We start from the raw sequence: 16078 nt of genomic DNA on the forward strand, positions 1-16078 counted from the left end.
CTGAAATCAGATATGCACAGATTGAGAAGGAGTGCTTGGGTCTTCTCATCAGCATCCTCAAATTTCATGATTATGTCTACGGCCTGCTGACATTCACTGTCGAGACAAATCATAGGTCTCAGGTCCACATCATCCACAAGGACCTGAACAACATGACGCCTCGGTTGCAGAGAATCCTGCTTAAACTTAGGAGGTATGACTTCAACTTGGTGTACACACTTGGCAAGGAGCTCATCATCGCTGATACATTGTCCCACTCCATCACCTCGCCCAGTGAGCTGCTGGAGATCATCCAGCACATCGAATCGCAGGTGCAGCTGTGTGCTAGCACTCTCCCGGCGACAGATGAGAAGGTAGTTCTTATCCGTGATGAGACAGCCAAAGAACCCCTCTTGCCGCGCGTCATCCACAACCTCACCAATGGCTGGCAGAAAGGGCAGTGCCCGCAATTTTACAATGTGAAGGATGCCCTGACGGTGATTCATGGTATCCTCCTCAAGCTGGACAGGATTGTCATTCCGCTCAGTCTCCAGAGTTTGGTGCTGCGCAGATTCATGAGGGCACCTGGGCGTCGAGAACTGCAGACGCAGAACCCGGCAAGCTGTTTACTGGCCCGGCATCAGCCAGGACATCTCGAACATGGTCCTGAACTGTGCTACCTGTCAGCGGTTCCAGCCAGCGCAGAGCAACGAGACGCTCCAACAACATGACATTGTGACCTCTCCGTGGTCCAAGGTTGGCATCGACCTCTTTCATGCGAATGGTCGAGACTACGTGTTGATCATCGACTATTTCTCGAATTACCCTGAGGTGCTGAATCTCCCGGACCTCACCTCTCGGACCGTCATCAAAGCCGGTAAGGAGACGTTCTCAAGGCATGGCATCCCAATCACCGTCATGAGCGACAATGGCCCGTGCTTCAACAGTCGGGAATGGTCCACGTTTGCCAGGTCATACAATTTCCAGCATGTCACCTCCAGTCCGCACTGTCCGCAATCCAATGGAAAAGTCGAGAAAGGGGTGCACATTGTGAAACAGCTCATCTGCAAGGCCGCGGACTCTGATTCCGACATACACCTTGCGCTGCTCGCGTACTGGGCGACTCCATTGTCCACTGGCATGTCGCCGGCTCAACTCCTGATGAACAGGGACCTGCGGACGACGCTTCCAACCATACACCTGCCCAACCTGGATCACCTCCCGGTGCTGCAGAAGGTGCAGCAGCTCAGAGACCGTCAAAAGCAGGGCTATGATGCCCATGCCACTGATCTGGCCGTGCTATCCCCGGCAGACACTGTCAGGATCCAGATACCGGATGGTGGGTGGTCTGCCCCGGCTGTCGTTGTTCGCTGCCCCCGCTCTTATGTTGTACGTATGGCTGATGGCTCCATCGTGCGAAGGAATCGACGGGCACTGCGCAAAGTTGCCTGCCCGCAACCAATTTCTCCTCCATTTCCATATGTTGAATTTCCACCTCCTGATACCTCGCACCACGAGGCCACCAGTCAGGCTTCCATCCCGCCTGTCAAGGCGTCGTCGTTCCCTCCGCCACCTCTCCGGCGGTCGACCAGGATCAGACGCAAGCCTCAGAGACTGGACTTGTGAACGTTTGTTTTGTTTGCTCTGTTCTGTTGTCCTCTGTCAGTCACGTTAGACAGACTCATTCACATGTAAATACATTCACATACGCCAACAGAACATAAAAAAAAGGGGAGATGTCATGATATACAAATATGCAGCTAATGAACACATAGAATAGGACATGACCAATGAGCAGTCAGGACACTCGGGGGTGGTACCTCACTATAAAAGGGATGAGGCACTCACACCCCGCCTCTTTCCACAGACCAACATCTACAGAGTGAGACAGGGTGTATCCTCAGCATCACACCCCAGCACGTGGCTGAGAGCAAGGCTGGTTCAGTTAGACTGAGTTCCTACATTTAGATTAACAGAGAGTCGCACTCATTGAGAACTGTGCTAATAGTTCAATAAAACGCATTGAACTCACTTCAAAGTCTGGAGCATCGTTTACTCAAAACTGTATCAAATGGCAGCTTGTGTTCTTCCAAATTACATCACACAACAGAATCATCATCAATTGTTATAAAATCCCATCTGGTTCTCTAATGCCCTTTAGGAAAGGAAATCTGCCGTTGTCACCTTGCCTGGCCTACCTGTGACACTAGACTCACAGCAATGTGGCTGACTCTTGACAAGCCCTCTGAAATGGCCCAGCGAGCCACTCAGTTCAACAGCGATTAGGGATGGGCAACAACTTGCCAGCGACACCCACATTTCATGAAAGAAAAGGGAAAACACAGGCGTGAAAGGTTGAATGGCTGACTCTTGCTACTAAGTTACATCTCCCTAGCTGCTGCCAATTACCTTATTCACCTGAGGCGTGGTTGGGGAAGGAGCTCCCTCAAGAGACAGGTAGGTCATTCAGTAAAGAGGAAGGGCCAGGTCCCTGACGATAGAGGGTGGGGCATAAGGTAAACGGGCAAGGACAGGGGGCGTTGCTCAAGGTAATGGGATGGGGGTCGGATGTCAGAGTGACAGGGGGCGTGGCTTGAGGTAAAGAGGCAGGGCTAGATCCAGCAAGGGCCAGGGCCAACCTAAATGGGTGCATAGGAATAGAAGATCTGAGCCTGTCCCACCATTCAATGAGATAATGGCTGATCGATGACCTAATTCCATATACCTGCCTCTGGCCCATAGCCCTTAATATATTTCTTTAACAAAAACCTATCTATCTCAGATTTAAAATTAACAGCTGATGTAGCTTCAACAGCTGTTTGTGGGAGAAAATTCCAAACCTCGACCACCCTTTGAATGAAAAAGTTCTTCCTAACATCTCTCCTGAACGGTCTGGCCCTAATTTTTAGACTATGCCGCCTAGTTTTAGAATCTCCACCCAGCGGAAAAAGTTTATCTTTATCTACCCTGCCTTTCCTTGTTAATATCCTGAATACACCGATCAGATCACCCCTTAAGCATCTACCAGCAAAAACAGGTCTAATTTCAGTAATCTCTCCACGAAACTCAACCCCTGTAATCCAGGTACCATTTCTGTAAACCGACATTGCACTCCCTCCAGGGCCAAAATATCCTTCCTAAGGTGTGGTGCCCAGAACTTCTCACAGTGATTCCAAGTGGGGTCTAACCAGGGTTTTGTATAGCTGCAACATAGCCCCTGTGTCTTTATACTCCAATCCTCGAGATATAAAGACTAGCATTCCATTAGCCTTTTTGGTTATTTTCCGCACTTGTTCCTGGCATTTTAAGGACCCGTGCACCTGAACCCCCAAGTCTCTTTGGATACCCACTGTACCTAACCTCTTTCCATTTAGAAAGTATTCTGACCTTTTTTGGTCCAAAATGGATAGCCTCACACTTCCTTACATTAAATTCCATCTGCCATAATTTTGTCCATTCACCTAGTCTGTCAATATCGCCTTGCAATTTTATGCTGTCATCTAGGCTGTCTACAATGCCACCTAACTTTGTATCATCCGCAAATTTGGATATGTGACTTTCTGTGCCATCATACAAATCATTAATGAATAGTGTGAATAATTGAGGCCACTGATGTGTTAAGTGAGTTGGTTCAACGTTGACTGCAACTGGGTGCAGTGAAACTAGAAACAGGCTTCTGACACAGGAGATGGTCCAACACTGTTTTATTGAACTTACTGATTGCTGTACATAATCTGCTGTGGGTTGACACTCTATTAATCTAACTGATACCCCCCACTGGCTTGACCAGACTAGCTCTCTACCACATGGAGATGGTGCTCACTGGCTTGTGCACTCTAACTATCTCAGTAGCTATGTCCTGTGAGAGAGCGAGAGACTTTAAAAAATATATATATTTATTAAGATTTTTAACACAATTTTTCACCCTTACAAACAAACCACCCCCCCTCATAACAAATAGAAAGAAAACGCACATAGCACGACATAAACATGGTAAAACGATATGTGACAGAACTTTGTACATTGGATTCCTCCCGTACATGCCAGTTTTCCAGATCCTTCATGTATTATCTTGCTCAAATACCCCCCAGACAGACCCCCCTCCCCCCCCCCCGCCCCCCTCTGGGTTGCTGCTGCTGACCGACCTTCACCTAACGCTCCGCGAGATAGTCTAGGAACGGTTGCCACCGCCTGTAGAACCCCTGCGCAGACCCTCTCAAGGCAAACTTTATCCTCTCTAGCTTGATAAACCCTGCCATATCATTTATCCAGGCCTCCACACTGGGGGGCTTCGCCTCCTTCCACATTAGCAAGATCCTTCGCCGGGCTACTAGGGACGCAAAGGCCAGAATGCCGGCCTCTTTCGCCTCCTGCACTCCGAGAGCGAGAGACTTAATGTCCTGTGGGCTTTATAATGGTGGTGTCCTGTCTGGTGATTGGTTGTTCTGTGTCATGTGTGTTCATTGGTTATCCTGTGTGTCAATCACTGCCTGTCTGCATCTCATTATATACATGAGTGGATATTATGACATCTCCCCTTTTTAAAATAAATTTTGGAACGTGGCGGTATATACATGCATGACTATGTACAAGCGGTGAATGAATGAACATATGTACATGGGAAGGTGTCTATCGTGCAGATACAGAGCAAACGGAACAAAATTTACAGGATTTAAGTCCATAGATTCAGTCTTTGTGGCAGACGACGAATTCTTGTCAATCGCCTCAGAGGTGGAGGGGGGGACGCCAGCACCTGGGCAGGCGGGATTGCTGCCATTTCGGCGGCCTCGTGGATTGGATTGGATTGGATTTGTTTATTGTCACGTGTACCGAGGTACAGTGAAAAGTATTTTTCTGCGAGCAGCTCAACAGATCATTAAGTACATGAGAAGAAAAGGGAATAAAAGAAAATACATAATAGGGCAACACAACATATACAATGTAACTACATAAGCACTGGCATCGGATGAAGCATACAGGGTGTAGTGTTAATGAAATCAGTCCATAAGAGGGTCATTTAGGAGTCTGGTGACAGTGGGGAAGAAGCTGTTTTTGAGTCTGTTCGTGCGTGTTCTCAGACTTCTGTATCTCCTGCCCGATGGAAGAAGTTGGAAGAGTGAGTAAGCCGGGTGGGAGGGATCTTTGATTATACTGCCCGCTTTCCCCAGGCAGCGGGAGGTGTAGATGGAGTCAATGGATGGGAGGCAGGTTCGTGTGATGGACTGGGCGGTGTTCACGACTCTCTGAAGTTTCTTGCGGTCCTGGGACGAGCAGTTGCCATACCAGGCTGTGATGCAGCCTGATAGGATGCTTTCTATGGACAGGCGGGATCACTGCCAGATCGATGGCCACGTGGGGCGAGATGTCTTGAGACGGCATGATGACATGCGGAGAAGTGCGGTCAGGTGGTGGGCAGGCAACTTTGCGCAGCGCCCTCCTGTTGCGCCGTAGAATGGAGCCATCAGCCATTTGAACAATGAAAGATGTGGGGGCAGCCTGTCTGACGACCACAGCTGGGGCTGACCAGCCTCCCTCAGGCAACTGGACGCGAACAACATCTTCTGGAGCCAGCGCAGGCAGATCCGTGGCATGAACATCATACGTGATCTTCTCCTGGTCCCTAGATCGCTGCACTTTCTGCAGCACCGTGAGGTGGTCAAAGTCTGGAACATGGATGGCTGGAACAGTTGTCCTCAGGTTGCGGTTCATGAGCAGCTGCGCCGGAGACAAACCAGTCGACAGAGGGGTTGCCCTGTATGCCAACAGCGCCAGGTTGAAATCCAAGGCTGAGTCTGCAGCCTTGCACAGCAACCGCTTGACAATATGGGCCCCTTTTTCGGCCTTCCCGCTTGATTGCGGGTAATGGGGACTGGATGTGATATGCCTGAAGTGGTAGGATTGTGCAAAGTCCGACCACTCTTGGCTGTAGAAACATGGACCGTTGTCACTCATTACTGTGAGTGGTATACCATGCCTGGCAAATGTCTCTTTGCAGGCTTTGATGACTGACTTCGACGTGAGGTCCGACGGTTTCACCACTTCCGGGTAGCTGGAGAAGTAGTCGACCAAGAGCATGTAATCACGCCCATTTGCGTGAAAGAGATCTATCCCCACCTTGGACCACGGAGAAGTCACGATCTTGTGCTGTTGCAGTGTTTCCTTGGGCTGAGCTGGTCGAAATTTCTGGCATGTTGTGCAGTTGAGGACCGTGTTAGCAATGTCCTGGCTGATGCCAGGCCAGTAAACTGCCTGCCGAGCTCTGTGTCAACATTTCTCGACTCTAGGTGACCCTCATGGATCTGACTGAGCACCATGGTTTGCATGCTTTGGGGAATGACGATTCTATCCAGTTTAAGAAGTATCCCCTCAACAACCGTTAACTCGTCCTTAACGTTGAAGAACTGGGGGCACTGCCCCTTTTGCCAGCCATGGGTGAGGTGTTGCATCACGCGCTGCAGTAGAGGATCTTTGGCAGTTTCTTCGTGTATTTGGACAACTCGTTCATCAGTGGCTGGGAGGTTGCTGGCACACAACTACACCTGTGCCTCAATGTGGCGAGTGAAGTCGCCCTGTTCACATGGCGTGGTGATGGATCGGGATAGGGCATCCGCGATGAACAGCTCCTTGCCCGGTGTGTAGACGAGTTCGAAATCATATCGGCGGAGACAAAGAAGAATTTGCTGCAGCCGAGGTGTCATGTCATTTAAATCCTTCTGGATTTGTGGACTAAAGGCCTGTGGTCTGTTTCCACCGTGAACTTTGGCAGACCGTGTACATAGTCATGAAACTTGACTATTCCTGTCAGGAGACCCAAGCACTCCTTTTCAATCTGAGCATACCATTGTTCGGTCGGAGTCATGACCATGGAGGCATATGCCACTGGAGCCCAGGACGAGGAGTCGTCTCGCTGGAGGAGCACCGCCCCAATGCCGTCCTGGCTTGCGTCTGTGGATATCTTGGTATCCTTAGTTGGGTCAAAGAATGCCAGTACTGGGACTGTGGTGAGCTTCGCCTTCAGCTCAAGCCACTCCGCTTGATGTGCGGGAAGCCACTGGAACACTGTCGACTTTTTAACAAGATGCCGGAGGGCCGTGGTGTGGGATGCCATGTTGGGAATGAATTTTCTGAGAAAATTTGCCATCCCGAGGAAACGGAGGACTGCCTTTTTGTCCTCTGGGGCCTTCATGGCATTGATTGCCAGCATCTTGTCGGCGTCAGGTTGCACACCCTGCTGTGAAATGTGGCCACCCAGAAACTTGATAGCGGACCGACCAAACGAGCATTTGGCCCTGTTGAGCTGGAGGCTATTGCCATGAATCCTCTAGAAGACTTGTTTGAGGCGAGCGATGTGATCCTCAGGCGTCGTGGACCAGATGATCACGACGTCCACATAGACTCGCACCCCCTCGATGCCCTCTATCATTTGCTCCATTATGCGATGAAATACTTCGGAAGCTGAGATGATACCGAAAGGCATGCAGTTGTTGCAATACCGGCCGAACGGAGTGTTAAACGTGCACAGCTTCCGACTGGACTCGTCCAGCTGTATCTGCCAGAAACCGCGGGAGGCGTCCAGCTTGGTAAAGAACTTGGCATGAGCCATCTCACAGGTCAATTCTTCACGCTTCGGGATCGGGTAGTGCTCTCGCATTATGTTGCGATTCAGGTCTTTGGAATCAATGCAAATGCGGAGTTCGCCAGAGGGTTTCTTGACGCAGACCATGGAGCTGACCCAGTTTGTTAGTTCCATGACCTTTGAGATGATGCCCTCGTCTTGGTGCTCTCATAGCTGCGTTTTCAGATGATCCTTGAGGGGAGCCGGCACCCGGCGTGGTGCATGGATGACTGGGGGTGGCACTCAGCTTGAGCAATATCCTGTAGCGATATGGGAGCGTGCCCATCCCATCAAGCACATTGTGATATTGCGTGAGAATGTCGTCTATCTCAGCCTGGAGATTCGCATTGGGCGAGGCAGTCGCCGGTGTCGAGGACATGGCAAGGACTCGCTGGACCAGATTTAGGAGTTTGCATGCGCGAGCAGGGATGCCTTGTCAGGCCGGACGATCTTGAATCTTAACGTCGCCTTGATTGCCTTGTGAGATACACCAAGCTGACACAATCCACTGGCAGCTACGGCATTACCATTGTAGTCAAGGAGCTGGCAGGCTGGTGGAAGAATGCTAGGTTGGTGTCGGATGCTGTCGAGGTCTGACTGTGATATGAGATTCGCAGACGCGCCAGTGTCCAATTTAAATCGGATGCAACACTGGTTGACCGCGATGACGGCACACCACTCGTCGTCAGGATCCACACTCAGGATTGAAAGGCGTTTTGCAGGAGCGGAGGAGACCAACTCGCGTGTGGTGATGATGCCCACCCGATATGGAGACTCGAGGCAGTCAGCATCTGGGTCCATTGGGCTGCCTGGATCAGGATCCTACATGCCTTGTTGTACGCAGCGGACACATCTGCGCTGCAGCTGGGATCGCTGGCTGTTGCTCGGTGGAGCGGACCTGCAGAAGGCTGCGTAATGCCCAGGCTTCCCACACTGTAGACATCGCCTGCCTTTGGCTGGACATTGCCGTTTTAAATGGGCAGAGCCACAATTTGGACACGTCATGACGCTGACGTCAGCGAGTTCTGTGCGCCTTCGCGCATGCGCAGTGCGGTCAGCCGCGTTCGCACATGCGCAGTAGGGTCTTCGGTCTCATCATCCACCCGGTCGTGGCACGCATGCGTAGGGACCAGGGAAAGGCACGCGAAACGGTCACTCTCCTCGATGCTCAGGTCTTGCATTTTCGCTATGGCCTGCACCCTTTCTGCCTCATGGGAGGCCAGTTTTGCAGTTTCTGCCGCCGTGATGCGGGAGTAACGATTTCTGGCATGCTCATGGACAACGCACGTTTCGATGGCGACGGAGAGGGTCAACTGTTTGATTTTGAGGAGCTGCTCCTGCAGGGAGTCGGACTGGACCCCGAAAACGATCTGATCCCGGATCATGGAATCAGTCGTCGAGTCATAATTACATGACTGCGCTAGGATGCAGAGATGGGTCAAGAAGGACTGAAAAGGTTCATCCTTACCCTGAAGCCTCTGTTGGAAGATGTACCATTCAAAGCTCTCATTCACCTCAATTTCGCAGTGGCTGTCGAATTTCAGCAGAACTGTCTTGAACTTCGTCTTGTCTTCGCCATCAGCAAATGTGAGCGAGTTATAGATGTGGATGGCTTGATCCCCCGCAGTCGGCAGGAACAGCGCGATCTTTCTGGCATCCGATGCTGCCTCGAGGTCGGAGACCTCGATGTACAGGAGGAACTTCTGTTTGAAGACTTTCCAGTTGGCGCCGAGGTTGCCGGAGATCCGGAGTTGCAGAGGAGGCTGGATCTTTTCCATGCCGCTGGATGGCTGCTTGCTGGTCATTGCAGATTCACTCGAGGTAGGTTCATTGGAATGAATAGTTCCCTGGTACCATGATGTGTTAAGTGAGTTGGTTCAACGTTGACTGCAACTGGATGCAGTGAAACTAGAAACAGGCTTCTGACACAGGAGATGGTCCAACACTGTATTATTGAACTTCCTGATTGCTGTACATAGTCTGCTGTGGGTTGACACTCTATTAATCTAACTGATACCCCCTACTGGCTTGACCAGACTAACTCTCTACCTCATGGTGATAGTGCTCACTGGCTTGTGCACTCTAACTATCTCAGTAGCTGTGTTCTGTGGAGAGAGGGAGAGTCTTAATGCCCTGTGTGCTTTACAGTGGTGGTGTCCTGTCTGGTGATTGGTTGTTCTGTGTCGTGTGTGTTCATTGGTTATCCTGTGTGTCAATCACTGCCTGTCTGCATCTCATTATATACATGAGTGGATATTATGACAGCCACAACACAGATCCCTGTGCTACACCACTAGTCACCTTCTGCCAATGAGTAACTACCCATTATCCCCACTCTCTGTCGCTTGCCACTCAACCAACGTTCTAACCATGTCAATAATTTGCCTGTGGGTTTCCACCTTAGTCAACAGTCTCTTGTGTGGGACTTTACCAAATGCCTTCCGGAAGTTCATATAAATAACTTCCACAGACATTCCCCTGTCCACTACCTTAGTCACCTCTTCAAAAAATTCAGTCAGATTAGTTAGGCATGACCTTCTTCTCTTCATGAATTCATGCTGGTTCTCCCTAATCGGCCAAAAATGTTCAAGGTGTTCCAAGCATGGCCTGGTTCCGCAAGGAAAGGGGCAAGAGGAAATAAGAACAGGAGAAGTCCACACGGCCCATTCTATGAGATCATGGATGAACTTGGGCTTCAACTCCCCTTTCTTGTCCATTCCCCGAGAGACTGAAGATCTGTCTGTCACGTCCTTAAAAGTATTCAACAATGGAGCATCCACAAAACACTGGGGTAGAAATGTCGAAATATTTAGTGGTGGCACAGTGGTTAGCACTGCTGCCTCACGGAGCCAAGGACCCAGGTTCGATCCCGGCCCTGGGTCACTGTCCGTGTGGAGTTTCCATATTCACCCCCTGTCTGTGTGGGTCTCACCCCCACAACCCAAAAGATGTGCAGGTTGGGTGGGGTTACAGAGATAGGGTGGGGGAGTGGGCCTAGATATGGTGCTCTTTCAGAGGGTTGATGCAGACTCGCTGGGCCGAATTGCCTTCTTCTGCACTGTAGAGATTTCAAGTGCGTTAACACCTCAGCATTTTCCCAACAACTGAAGTTATGCTAACTTGGTCTGGAGTTGACGGTTTTCTCTCTGTCCTTCCTTGAAAAGTGATGTATATGTATACCTCTGCAGCTATTTCTTTTCGATTTAAAGATTTAATCACCTGCTAATGGTCGCATTCCTAGCATTGTTTGGCATCTTTGAATTTGTCTATATATATGTTTCTGGAACAGACCTCTTCATTCACCTGAGGAAGGAGCAGCGCTCTGAAAGCTAGTGACATCGAAACAAACCTGTTGGACTTTAACCTGGTGTTGTAAGACTTCGTACTGTGCTCACCCCAGTCCAACGGCGGCATCTCCACATCATGGCTACCATCGACACCGCAAACTGCCGGCTCAAAGTGGAGAGGATCTCCAGGAAGATCGCGCATATACACACTGACATTAAGTTTCTACAAAGATGCAAGAAAGCAGACAAGATCCCGAAAGGGCTACAGATCACAAACCCACTCAAGTCGACCTACAACACAGACTACGCTGAGAGACTCTGCCGTCGCACCTCTCTCACACTCCTCAACCACCTCGTCCGCCAGCTCTACAGCAGACGACGCAACCTGGAAACCAAGATAGAGGCCATATTCTCAACTTGCGCTCAGGATGCAGCAGACCAGCTGCGGAACACCGCCAAACAGATGAGACAACAATACTATGCCACCTATATGCACACCAAGAACAGAAAGCTTGAGAAACTTGGCATCACCACCGGCAGCAACCAAGCCACCCCCGGTGTCACAGTAGAAAACAATACAAGGAAATCTATTGTCAACTTGTCAGACTACACCCTTCAACCAGACGAAATCGAAGTCCTCAGCAGAGGGCTCAATTTCTGCACCACCACCAAAATAGACCCCATCAGTCTCGCGGCAGACACGGAGGAATTCATTAGGCGAATGAGGCTCCGGGAATTCTTCCACAGACCCCAAGAGGCCAACAGCGAACTCAAGCAGACTATCAATGAACCGGAACAGCAGACCGAGAGATCTGCGGTGCGGCAACCGAAGAGGAAAGAGTCGAATTGGACCCCCCCGGAAGGCCGCTGCCTTAGACTCGACATGTATGCTCAAGCCGTCAGGAGTCGCGTCAATGCCAGATTCATCAGTCGCATTCACAAGACAGCCCCGAACGTCACCCAAGCACAACGCAATGCCATCCGCGCTCTCAAGACCAACCGCAGCATCGTCATCAAACCAGCAGACAAAGGTCGTACTGAACAGAACGGACTACTGCAAAGAAGTATACCGACAACTGAACAACCAAGAACACTACAGACAGTTACCCGCAGATCCGACCAAGGAACACATCCGCCAACTTAACAGACTGATCAAGACCTTGGATCCAGATCTTCAGAGCACCCTACGTGCTCTCATCCCACGTACTCCCCGCATTGGAGATCTCTACTGCCTCCCGAAAATACATAAGGCCAACACACCAGGCCGCCCTATCGTTTCAGGCAATGGGACCCTGTGTGAGAACCTCTCTGGCTACATCGAGGGCATCTTGAAACCCATCGTACAAGGTACACCCAGCTTCTGTCGCGACACGACGGACTTCCTACAGAAACTCAGCACCCATGGACCAGTTGAACCAGGAACATTCCTCGTCACAATGGACGTCTCGGCACTCTACACCAGCATCCCCCATGACGACGGCATTGCTGCAACAGCCTCAGTACTCAACACCGACAACTGCCAATCTCCAGACGCAATTCTGCAACTCATCCGCTTCATTCTGGATCACAACGTCTTCATCTTCAACAACAAGTTCTTCATCCAGACGCACGGAACAGCCATGGGGACCAAATTCGCACCCCAATACGCCAACATCTTCATGCACAAGTTTGAACAGGACCTACTCACCGCACAGGACCTTCAACCGATGTTATACACCAGATACATCGATGACATTTTTTTCCTTTGGACCCACGGCGAAGAATCACTGAAACGACTACACAATGACATTAATAAGTTCCATCCAACCATCAGACTAACCATGGACTACTCTCCAAAATCAGTTGCATTCTTGGACACACTCGTCTCCATCAAGGACGGTCACCTCAGCATTTCGCTTTACCGCAAACCCATGGATAACCTCATGATGCTCCACTTCTCCAGCTTCCACCCTAAACACATTAAAGAAGCTATCCCCTATGGACAAGCGCTCCGTATACACAGGATCTGCTCAGACGAGGAGGAGCGTAACAGACATCTACAGACGTTGAAAGATGCCCTCATACGAACGGGATATGAGCGGAGAAACTACGTCATCTTCTTCACAGCCTTCAACACGTCATTGATGACGATGAACATCTTGCCAAGGTCATCCCCACACCCCCACTACTTGCCTTCAAACAACCGCGCAACCTCAAATGAACCATTGTTTGCAGCAAACTACCCAGTCTTCAGAACAGTGACCACGACACCACACAACCCTGCCATGGCAATCTCTGCAAGACGTGCCAGATCATCGACATGGATACCACTATTACACGTGAGAACACCACCCACCAGGTACACGGTACATACTCGTGCGACTCGGCCAATGTTGTCTACCTCATACGCTGCAGGAAAGGATGTCCCGAAGCGTGGTACATTGGCGAGACCATGCAGACGCTACGACAACGAATGAACGGCCATCGCGCAACAATCACCAGGCAGGAATGTTCCCTTCCACTCGGGGAACACTTCAGCAGTCAAGGGCATTCAGCCTCTGATCTCCGGGTAAGCGTTCTCCAAGGCGGCCTTCAGGACGCGCGACAACGCAGAATCGCCGAGCAGAAACTTATAGCCAAGTTCCGCACACATGAGTGCGGCCTCAACCGGGACCTGGGATTCATGTCGCATTACATTCATCCCCCACCATCTGGCCTGCGAAATCCTACCAACTGTCCTGGCTTGATACAATTCACACCTCTTTAACCTGGGGTTACCCCATCTCTGGATCTGTAAAGATTTAATCACCTGCTAATGGTCGCATTCCTAGCATTGTTTGGCATCTTTGAATTTGTCTATATATGTGTTTCTGGAACATACCACTTCATTCACCCGAGGAAGGAGCAGCGCTCTGAAAGCTAGTGACATCAAAACAAACCTGTTGGACTTTAACCTGGTGTTGTAAGACTTCGTACTGTGCTCACCCCAGTCCAACGCCGGCATCTCCACATCATTTCTTTTCGAAGCCTAGCTAGGTTATAGGCCAACAGATGCCGAGAAATTGTCAGATTTTAGTCCCTTAAGTTTCTCCAATTGTTTCACATCTCAGTTGATATTAATTTCCTTATTTTTCTCACATTTTAGCCCTTAGATTACCATCTATTTCCGCTACAGAACTTGTGTCTTCTGCTGTGAAGGCACAAAATATTTGTTCAATGTCTCTGTCATTCCCATGATAATTTGTCCTGCCTTTGCTTCTAAAGGACCAACATTTACTGCAGCTACTCTCTTCCTTTTGATATCCTTATAAAAGGTCTTAATATCTGCTTTTATATTTCTGGCTACTTTACTCATTCTATGTTTCCCTTTTTAATTAACATTTTAATGGCCCTTTGCTGGTTTCCAGGACACTCCCAAGTAGCAACATTGTAAGCCTCTTCTTTTAATGATGTGGAGATGCCGGCGTTGGACTGGGGTGGGCAGGGTAAAAAGTCTTACAACACCAGGTTAAAGTCCAACAGGTTTATTTGGAAGCACTAGCTTTCGGAGCGTAGCTCCTTCATCGGGTGTCGCTGTCTGGTGCCAGCATTTGTTGCCACCCCTAACTGACCTCCATTTCACAGGACCTTTGAGAGTCATCCACACTGCTGTAGATCTGGAGTCACGTGTAGGCCAGACCGGGTAAGGGTGGCAGATTTCTTTCCCCGTTTCATGGTCATCATTACTCTTTTAATTCCAGATTTGTATTGAATTCAAATTTCACCACTTGCCCTGGTGGGATTCGAACCTGATGTTGCCCTGGGTCTCTGGATTACTGGAGCAGTGACAATATCGCTGTGCCACCACCTTCCCTATCTTCTAGACTATTCTTGCCAATTTGACTGTCCCAGATTAAAGTCTGTGACAATTTTTAGATTTCCTTTGTTGCAGGGACCGATAATTTCTTGTTTACCCAACGGTGTAACGAGTGTTAGGGGAGCCGAAGAACTACTCCCAACAGTGTCCTTAGTATTCCTAAATTCCACCCATGCTAGTTCTACTTCATGATCTTCAGAAATCAGATTCTTTCTCACCAGTGCTAATGTCATCAGGGCTACCCCTGCCTCCTTTGCCATTCTGTCTGTTTTTCCGAATCATTATGCACCCTGTAATATTTACTTAATCACCTTGTAACCATGTCACTGTCGTGACGATTAGATCTCAATCATTTACCTTTATTTGTAATACTAATTCATCTGTCTTCTTGTGCATTCTGATAAATACACTTTTAATTTAAATTTTTACTTCTATTCCCCGCGATGGCCTTATTCGCTGATGTATGTTTCTTTGTTCGGCTGGGCACGTTACCTAGACCAATGCACAAACGGCTATCACCAGCCCTCTTGTGATGGCCACAGTCACAATGTTTTAAGCTCTGTCCCTTCCTGTCTTACTCTGCTGGTCCTTACCTACATTGCTATCCTTTTCTTTTTTTTAATAAACATTTTATTGAGGTATTTATGGTTTTATAACAATAAAATAAACAATGTACACGAATTTATAAACATAGTGCAAAAGCCGTCTTCCTCCCTTACAGGTCCCACCTTTACTAACCCCCTACTCTAAACTAATCTAATCCCCTTCTGCTGACGGTTAATTTTCCGCAAAGAAGTTGACGAACGGCAGCCACCTCCAGCTGTTAGGTCGAACCCTAACATTGACCCTCTCGAGGTGAACTTGATTTTCTCCAGACAGAGAAAGCTAGCCATGTCAGTTAGCCAGGTCTCCGTCGTGGGGCTTTGTGTCCCTCCATGCTAATAGAATCCGTCTCCAGGCTACCAGGGAAGCAAAGGCTAAAACGTCTGCCTCTTTCTCCTCCTGGACTCCCGGGTCTTCCGACACTCCAAAAATCGCCACCTCTGGATTCAGTGCCACCCTTGTTTTAACACCTTGGACATGACCTCTGCAAACCCCTGCCAGAATCCCCTAAGCTTCGGGCATGCCCAGAACATAAGGACATGCTTCGCTGACCCTCCAGCACACCTTGCACACCTGTCTTCTACCCCAAAGAACCTGCTCATCCGGGTCACTGTCACGTGGGCCTGGTGAACGACCTTAAATTGTATCAGGCTGAGCCTGGCACATGTTGTGGACGCGTTGATCTACTCAACGCTTCCGCCCAGAGACCACCCTCTATCTCTCCTCTTAACTCCTCTTCCCACTTGCGTTTTAACTCCT

The sequence above is a fragment of the Scyliorhinus torazame genome, chromosome 3, assembly GCF_047496885.1.
Source record: "Scyliorhinus torazame isolate Kashiwa2021f chromosome 3, sScyTor2.1, whole genome shotgun sequence".
Taxonomy (NCBI): domain Eukaryota; kingdom Metazoa; phylum Chordata; class Chondrichthyes; order Carcharhiniformes; family Scyliorhinidae; genus Scyliorhinus; species Scyliorhinus torazame.